Consider the following 10,391-nt stretch of genomic DNA (forward strand, 5'->3'; position numbering starts at 1 on the left):
TAAGATGGCTGTAGGCGAATCTCGTTTCCGCATATGTTAATTGAGCTACGAAGTGTTAAATAATCGTTAAATTAAATCGTCAGTCCCAAATATCTTTTTATATATATATAATCTAAAATATATATCAAATTCAATAGTTACCCCTAAAAAACAAGGACGACAGTACATAAGAAAAGTCGATGCGAGTTAAACCGTTTTGTATTTAAAAGTACTCATTAACCTGTATATGGTATAGTCATAACCATGTGGATTGGTTTGGAATATTCAACAATTGTTCATCAACGATACAACAAAAACAATACATTGATCCAGCAAACCTGTAGTGGTTGAATCGTAATTATTTTACGATCAAATAAAGAGTGATGGCATCATAAGAAGTACTAGGGCTACATATAAATAAAAACTTGGGAGTGTCTTCGCTGGCGAAGATGGGGTTCACGAATTCTTAAGTTGCCAAGACTTGATCCACGGTCTCTTGAGTTCCGAGTCGAAGGTGCTCTTAAAGACGTTTTCCTTTGCGTGACGTTGCGGTGGAGTCTGGTTTGGGGTATAGATAATTAAAAAAGTACCCCCATATTATGAAAATCAAGCTTAACTTGCTATACTCCGCGAAAAGCAGGAGAATCTATCTGTACGGTGTAATTTATAATTTCTTCAATCCTTGTACTCTACACCAAACAGATCTTGCAGAGGCAATGTACCCTCTACGTACGTTTCGCTCCGTAACCGGAGCATCCTCAGGAGACGTTGACTTTACAATGAATACCTAATTGTTTTTTTAGTATATGATGGGTTTCCGCAAAGTAACGACTGCTTCTATCAAATAAAAGAACCCCCGGTGTAGGGGTTTATGATAACTTGCGTTTAATGAAGTGTCGCAACTATTATGTTAATATATCAAACGTCACAGTAAACTCGCGCAGTGAAAGCTTTAATGTGTACGATTGATGGATTGTCTAATGCCCATTATCACGGACCGTAACCTAGGACGCCTTAATCGGACGCCTAGTGATTTAGGTGATTACTAGAGAAATAAGTTTTATTAACTTGTGAAATGACTTACGTTAGGCGCCATCTAAAGTTACGACACCGATTCGGCGGATTATATAGTTTAGGGGACTCTTAGGGTCAGTTTAGACCCTTGAGAAATAAAAAATATAAATTAGGCTTTTTTTTAATAACCTTAAATCCATACGGAAAATGAAAAATGAAAAATATGATAATACAAACACATAATACCACACCTTGTGGCAAGAGCCATAAACTATTTAGGTTATATGAGTTGCCAAGTGAAAATTGATTGATAAATGTATGCCTAGGTATCTTCTTTGATTAAGCGTTACTTAGGCTTTGACATGTCTGTCATTAGTGAAAACGGGCATAAGTCTCCAAGACAGGATTCTAATAACAATTGTCTGTATTTTTTTTGTGGTGCCAATGGACATCTCTTGGGACAATTATTGGCAACACCAACGCGGTTCTAAGTCATAGAGGCGACTTTTTCATATACAAACCATAGTCTTATTATTATTGTAACGTTTTAGAAGAAATTAGAAACTGTGATAAAATAGCAGCATATTTAGCTATATTTTTTACATTGTTTCTAAAATACATATATATCGATAGACAATTCATATCTTATTTTGAATATGCATATATAATGCAAAAAATATTATCTAGTAATACAAATATTTTAAAATCAATTAACCCATTGAGTTATTTTTTTGAGTTTATTGTGTAAACTTGAAAATATTTAACTTTAAATTATTTTCATTTCATTTTAATTTAATTTATAGTTTTATAATTTGAGGTTGTAATATTGTTTATTTTAAAATCTTTTGTTTAGTAATTAACATTAAGGTGGTTTTAAAGATTTATTTGTACTTATAGTAAATGTTCAGAAATGAATCCCAGCAATCATATTTAAATTTTCCTGACTATATAATATGTATGGCTACAATGTTACTCATTATAATATTTTGATAAATATTAGGCTTATTTAATAGCTATATTATAAGGTATGACATGTTCTTTTATATTGAAGTTTCTGTGTGCTTAAACGTAGCAATATTTACTTAGTAGCAAAATTTTATGGATCACAAAAAAAACGCTCATAATTATTTCAATTTTATTTTTGTGATTTAAGCGCCCCTGCTTTGATAGTTCTAAATGAATGTTATGGAAAAGTTATAATGTAAGGTATATTGTGTAATTATATTAATGCAATTTTCGGCTATAAACTAGATTTTTAAGGCAAACTGCACGGATAAAATTTTACCATATAGTCTTTGAAGTCACGTTAAAACTTGCTTACGTAACCTTATTTTCGTTTTGTACATAACAATAGGATTTGCAAACCATATATTATAAACTTACCTATTTAAAGGTTTAAAAGTAAAATTAGCAGTAGTGTTTAGAACTAATGAATTTGTAATGGTGTATTCCTTGCTTAATTCTATCTATAGCTATTTCCTTTTACGCCTTGGTTGTCTGGAAGAGATCCCTATTTAGCTATATAGGGTATATATTTCATTATACCCTCTATTTAATTTTTTGTATTGTATTTATACTTCGGTCATTTTTCTGTCTCAATAATCACCATAATCCCTTACATTAGATAGCAGAGACTGTGGGGTAATGTTTATCCTATAAACCTTCAGTGCCTGGTAATTAGTGGTAGTTTCGGAGGGGTTTTATAATGGAAAAAGTGGTATCAAACTCGTGTGTATTTAAAATTAAACTCTCGGTGCTAATAAAACTTGCGCCTTAACCTTATTTACCAACAGCACGGCTAGCATGGGCAGGAGACAATTATATCCCCGGGGAAAGGATATAAAATTATCTTCTCCCACAGCTTTATCAACTCTCAGAGCACTGGCGCACGAGTGGAAATAATATCCAAATAATATATGTGTATTAATAAACGGGGGTAAGCTTCTCCTATTCCAGGGTCCAGTGATTTCGCAGGTGGGCACGTTAATTATATACCTTGTCAGGGGATATAATTTTTATCTCCCGCCCGTGCTAGCCCTGCAGGACATTAGAGTTATATATACCTACCTCTTATAACTTTACAGATTATTGCTTCTATATGCATTATTTATGTGTAAATAGAACAAAATGTTAATCCATTTTATGTAGGGGATAATATATATATATATTTATATTATATTTTGAATATTACTATAGTATAATATTAAATATTTTATTTACTTAAATTGGTTATTGGGTAGCAAGTTATTGTTAAAACTAATAATTGTTGTTCATGTGCCTTATGGTTACACTATAGCAATAATTTAAAACCATGTCACACAAGGGTGTCCATTTTACAAAGCATGGCGTATTTACTTACTTCCTGCGTATTAACTTAATACCTCATATTATACAAACAGCTGTGTTTCAAAACTTGCAGTATATTGACGTCAAATGTGCAGTTACGTTTAGCAGTTGATAAAAGTTACAAATTAAAAATAATTGACGTTAACTGTCGGTAAATTTACTTTATTAATTGGGAGTTCTGCTTAGTCGTTACAGTCTTGGCAGTGGTCATCATCTGGTTGTTATGGCTCGCTTTAAAATCCGTCGCCACTCTTCCCTAAGTTGGGAGGGAGGTTGGGAGTTAATTGAGGTAATATGCAGTTGATTTAAGTTAAAACTTTAAGCTAATTGACGTCATAATTTGCAGTTAACTTACTTTACTAATTGAAGTTACTTAAAGTGATAAATAATTATTCTGAAAGCATATTTGTACTTCTCTTAAGCTCCAGATGGCAGCTACGTGTGACACGGTTGTGAATACTTTTATTATTATTGGCTAAGAAATTACTTGATTAAATATGTATTTGTACTCGTTAAAATATTATAAATGTTACATAATAACTGAACGTTATTGAAATTTTAGAAAAATTGGCCTTTTCGATGTAACCTAAGGATGTAGGAATGTAATATTTTGTTATTTTTTTATACATTTTTTATTCAAATTCAATAAATCTAAATTGTCATAAATTGATACATTGATTATTATATTGTCTAATGTTAGTTATGAATGATTAAATGCGCAATAAATATAGTCCACTAAATAATGCTTTTTATTTTTATTTCACAAGAAAAGCTCATTTGTAGGGTAGGTACATTGTGTTGTGTAACTACTGTTCTATATCGAGGTACATGAAGAAAAAATAACAGTGTGCAAAGCGAGCTTGCTTAATGCACCGTTCGGAACTGATTTTTTCCGTCTTATCAGAGCGGAGGCTACTAAAACTAAATCAAGAAGCTAAAACACAATCAATTGTAATTACGTATGTGGATTATTCCAGCTAACTTCAATGATAATCATCGCTATCATCGCCGTCAACCAATAGACAATCACTGCCGAACATGGCATTTTGTAAGAAGTTCAATACCACGGTCTTGTGCCGCTTGAATCAAGCGTCTCCCTGCGACTCGCTTGATGACATCATTCTACCTTGTCGGGATCCCAGCGTCCATCGGGTCTCAGTTGCCCCGCCCATTGCCACTCTTACTTTGCGACTCTGAGCTATGTCGGTAACTCTGGTGCTGCTACGTACTTCTTCTACGTCCTCATTCCTGATTAATTGATCACGTAATGATTGGAGTATCTTTAGGTGATCAATTAATCAGGATCTCGGCATCGCCCGAGTGACCCTGAGCCTTGTTAGGAGACTCATAGTAAGTGACCACGTTTTAGAGCCATAAGTCAACTTAAGTATCGTCATATCATCCTATTACCGGCCCACACAGGGCACGGGTCTCCTACCACAATGAGAAGGGGTTAGTATAGGTATAGATAGCTGTAAGAAAACCAAAATGTTATGATTGCACAACAGTACAAGAGTAGACAAATTGTCCACTGGATTCCAGTGATATTTTAATTTATGTTAATTGGAGCTTATGATGGGATGGGATAGGCGATGGACTTACAAAAATGAAAAGCTATTGACTAGAATGGAAGAGCCTTTAATTCCAAATACTTTACAACTTAGTCTGAAGTATCACATGAATCGTAATCATAGAAGTTTAGTGGGAGAGATAAATATTAAGCTAAATAAATTCACCAGAATTACATTACATAGGGACACCACTTTTTGGGAGATAAATTTAAATGCCACATTTTAACACCTACTCTAACTAATATACAACAATTATTCGAAAATATATTTTACATCTAGAGCAAAAAATGGCATCTCGATTTGAAATCGATTTATGCTGGCGACGAAAGACATTTTTTTTCAAAACTCACATTGAAAACATTGATTAGTTGCAATCAACTATATAGCCTATCAAACGTTGTATTTAACCACATTTTAATATAATTAATGAGATCTTCTTATATAAACAAGTGGACACCGAATAATCATTATGAAAGTCGTACGAGGGATTACTAAATATTATATATGTTTTGAAAATTCCTATTAATTAATACCTTTTTATCACAATCCCAATAAAGGCCGTCATTGCAAAAGTAATGTAACTCATATTTCTCTATATACGTATATCTTATATAAAATTGTAATTGTGCTTTAAAGTCCAACAAAAAACAACAAATTTGTTCATTTAATAAAACATCTAAATACTGGACTATGTTCTACTGGTCAAGGCAGACGCTGCAATCCCTAAAAAAAAATCGTGGAATCTAGTCGCAGTGCCACATACCGTTTTAATTCTGAATCCTAAACAGGACCCCCGAGACACCAACAATATCCTCACGTAATGAGGCAAAGCCTCAAGGGACGTACTGCGACAGACTTTAGTCTGGCACAAATGTACAAAAATAAAATCGGTTCAGCCGTTTTGGAGATGATTCGAGTCACGTACAAGTGAGTTAAATATCCGAGTAGGTTATACATTTCTTGGCTCTACTCTTTCTTCATTTATCTTTCATATCATATGATTAATGTAGGAAGCCAAAATGTCATCAAAATAAAAAAATATACTAAATGAATATACTTTTTACGACAATACACACGTCGTCATCTAGCCCCAAAGTAGGCGTAGCTTGTGTTATGGGTACTAAGATGACTGATGAATATTTTTATGAATAATACTTACATAAATACTTATAAAATACAGATAAACACCCAGGCACTAAAAAACATTAATGTTCATCACACAAACATTTTCCAATTGTGGGAATCGAACCCACGGCCTTGGACTCAGAAAGCAGGGTCGCTGCCCACTGCGCCAGTCGGCCGTCAAAGATAAGTATGGCTTGCTTCAGTGACCGATAGGTGCAGAAATTATTAGTAAACGAATCGAATCTCATATGTAACCTATATAAAATCATTTCATTATAAAACTGGAGTTACACATCTTTTACAATGACCGACCTAATGACCGCCAACCATTATATTTTCGTTGCTAAGACACACCTTTTAAATATTAATATGAAACATCAAGATTATACTCGTACAACGTTACGTACAAGAAAATGTAACACGGACTATATCTAATTCCACTTACTAAATATTTAATTACTCACTGTGACATAAGTCGTCACGAACGTAGAAGAATTGCGGATCTGAATTTCAAACAACTTTACACTAATTAGGGCCATATTATAGGAATATTTATTTTCCTCGGTTTGTTTGTTTGTTTGTCCTTCCTTTACGCGCTAATAAGCAACTAATCAACTTGATTTTAGACATAAGAGTTAGTTGAAAGGACGGAGATAAACATATATCCCAAGCAAAAAAACGAGTCACACAAGATCTGTAAAAAATATATACAATTTTGTATCAAATATACATTAGTAATATTTTTAAAAGATCATGATGAAAATATTTAATGCAATATATATGTATAACATATTTAATGCAATAGAAACATTAAAACCGACACTCTTCTACGACCATGACGATGTGCTAGTTCACAGTGTGAAACGCGACAATATGAGGTGTATTAAGTTACACCCTTGTCGCTAGTTCACTGTGAACAACCACTAAGGATATGTTCAGAGATATCTGGGTCAGGGATTCGCTATTACCAGAACCGTGAATCCACGCATACCGTTATAATAATACCAACAGAGCGTGCCTTCCGCATCGAGCTTTGCAACACTAAAGAGCCCCTAACGAGTTGTCCAAACATATACACTTTTGTGTCTAGTACAAGCTTCCTGCAAAGCCATAGTTGTTCTGTTGTTCGACTAACACGGATTTTCAATGTAAAATGTGTTCGGTGTACACAACCGCAGGGTGATTACGTATCTCGCGACAGCAATGCGACAGGCGTAAATCACAGCTGTCAAACGTCACTTTTCCATACAATAAATAAACAAAAGTGACGTTTGACAGCAGCGATAGCCGGACAGTATGCTGTGAGATTAAGACACTCGAAGCAACATTTATAAATTTCCATGCAATTATACGAGTCTGTTTAACGAGAAATAAGCATCAAAACCAGTGTCTGTAAATCTAGTTTTTTTTATTCCTCCATTTTATTTATTTATTTTATTTATTTATTAAGCCGCTCCTACCGGAACGCTAAATCGCTTGACGGTCTGCAAGTTGGTAAGTTACTGCCGAAGCCCCTCCTGAAGTCACCCTTATAAATTAAACAATTGCCACTAAATAACGAACCTGGGACCTCCCACTTATAAGAACCACAGCGCTCCCCACTGCGCCTTTTACAGAAAACGATCGTTGCCGTCTCCAGTAACGCTTGGAAATAGGTTAATTTCTGGATACTCGGTACCACGTGGAGACTGAGTTCAGCACTGTCGTGCCGTTTCTTTTGCCGTGACACACTGACGACTGGAGTGTCAAAACCCATGGAATCGATTTTCAAAAAATTGTATGAAAGCATTTTTTTTTCTTTAACACGTAACAACGATGGATCCCTGACCCTGATATGTCTGGATAAACCATATGGGATACCGCATAATGCAAACACTTGCTAAACTCGACAAGTGAGACATAACGCAGACATACTTGCAAACAACAAAACACAGAAGCACTCAGATACACAAATAAATAACCGAACAACGAAGTCGTTGCAAAATGTGATTTCCCACGTTTTTAATTATTGAACATTAATATGTGCTTCGACTATACCTACTTTGAAAATTATATCCTAATATCTAGTAATTACCACAATAAAGTCTTTGACTGTAGTTTTATAAAATAAAGTAATTGATATTACAATCTCAAAAATATACATACAACCTGGACATAGAATAATAACTAAAAACTAATCATGTAACCAGAGTGCAGTAACATTTAAAGGCAATAAATTGAATTTCTTAATTACATAGGTAATACGATTTAACAAGTTTAATAATTTACTACTTTCATCGTTTATTACTGTTATTCTATTTCTCAATTTCTATGCCCACCGCTCGCTCTTAAGAGAACGTTGATACGGTAATAAATAAATGTAAGAATTTCATATTTTGTTCAAATACCCTAAACACTATCTAAGATATCTTTATAATATTATATCAAAATGGCAAAAATTTTAAATACATAGTTGTAATAACGTTAGAAGAAAAAGAACTCAAAAAAATATGCTAAACGATATATACATAGTACATAATTTTGCCATCAATCGTGTCACTGTAAAGGGTGAGTATTTAAAATTTGCGTTGTGTGGTTTGGAGAGTAGCCACAAGACAACCGAGAAGAGAAAGGATCAATTTTTTTTCTTTTTTTTTTAATTTTTAGGGGTTGTATCCCCCTGTAGAGCCTGCCACTGTTAAATGGGAAAATGGAAAACAGTTTGATACACTTAGGTTCTTAAACTTGGTGTTGACTCGTTAGTTCGAGATTAAAGTTCGATTTATGTACATATAAAGATGAAGGCACTGGAACCGTCTTATCATAGGGTCATACTATAAAAAATCCTCAGACAAGCCATGTGCGACGCGTGTGACAGTTCCATGCCCTAAAATGAAGTCACTCGCAGGACTACGGCAGACAACGACTTAACATTATAGCAATAGTAGACAAATAGAAAAATAAAAATCAAGAATGTGTAAAAAAACGACAATTCTGCAGTGCAAATAAATCTTAATGCAATAGTTTGAACTTATTCTTAAAATTCTCATTCTTATTTCATAATATATGGTACGTTAAAATATTTACAATATCTAAATACGAAATTGTTTTGTAATATTTACTATTTGGCTTAATACAAAGTGATGTGGGGAGGAAACCACTGAATAAAGTAAGTCTGAGAGACCTAACTTATTACAAAATTAAGATAGAAAACATTTTATAATCACCAACATAATAATTATATCCTATATACATAAATGCTTGATTAACTTATTTATTAGCATATTTTATTTTTATAATTATAATTACAAATGATAAATAACTCACTCGAAAATTAAATGGCAAGATATATATCTCAATAGAATTTGCAACGCCTGCTGTAATAAAACATTTACGTGTCCCTAATTAGAGTGTCTTGTTGTGAGACACGTAAAAACCAATCACTTAGTTTTTTTATATAACTTTTCTCTACTACTACCGAAAGAGTTTTTCTTTTTTCGATTAGCACAGTTACCGACTGTACCTGTTTCGTACAATATGAACATATTCACACTTGTGAGTGTGTAGTCTATCATACTACATGACTCAATAAAGCGTTGCATACGATTATGTGAATATGTTTGTAGAAGTCACTAAGCAATAAACAACGCCAAGAAAACTTCTAAGTCTGTCAACTAATGAAATATATTGATTAATTGCATTGCCTTATTTTTAACTTTGAGTAAATAGTAGAACACCTAATTTCATATACTTCCTACACCTAATTCTCTAGGTTATATATATACATGGATATATAATAATATTTGTATTAATATTTTCGATTTCGACCGTTATAAGACTACATATCAATGGAGTTAAATTATTATGCGGAAAATATTATTGTAATATGAAATGAAATAAATAAATTTGAATATTCAATAGTTTTCTAGTAGTGAATACATACATACCTACTCATCAATGTTTATAATATAATTATAGTGACTTGAAACGCAACTAACTCATTGTGACACTTTGTACATTTCACTTAAAATCTACTTTATTTTGAGTAAACCTTACACGAATATGAACAATTACGACTTTAGTTTCTATCCAGGGAACTCAATCTATCATAAACTAAAGCAATAGTTAAAAAAAATCCAGTTCTCTGGATACTACAGCCTCCTGGCTATAATCAGGTTACATAAAACATAATATAGTCCATTTTTTCTTACCTGCCTCAAAATTTTTAATCTCTTCATTACCTCAAAAATATATTTAATATATTTATAAAAAAGAATTCCCTTTTTTTTTCATTCACAATTGTTGACAAAACAATTGTTTTATTAAAAGACAAGTCAGAAAAATGAATTATAGAAATATATTGCTATATTTATTTAT

The sequence above is a fragment of the Pararge aegeria genome, chromosome Z (genome assembly GCF_905163445.1).
Source record: "Pararge aegeria chromosome Z, ilParAegt1.1, whole genome shotgun sequence".
Taxonomy (NCBI): Eukaryota; Metazoa; Arthropoda; class Insecta; order Lepidoptera; family Nymphalidae; genus Pararge; species Pararge aegeria.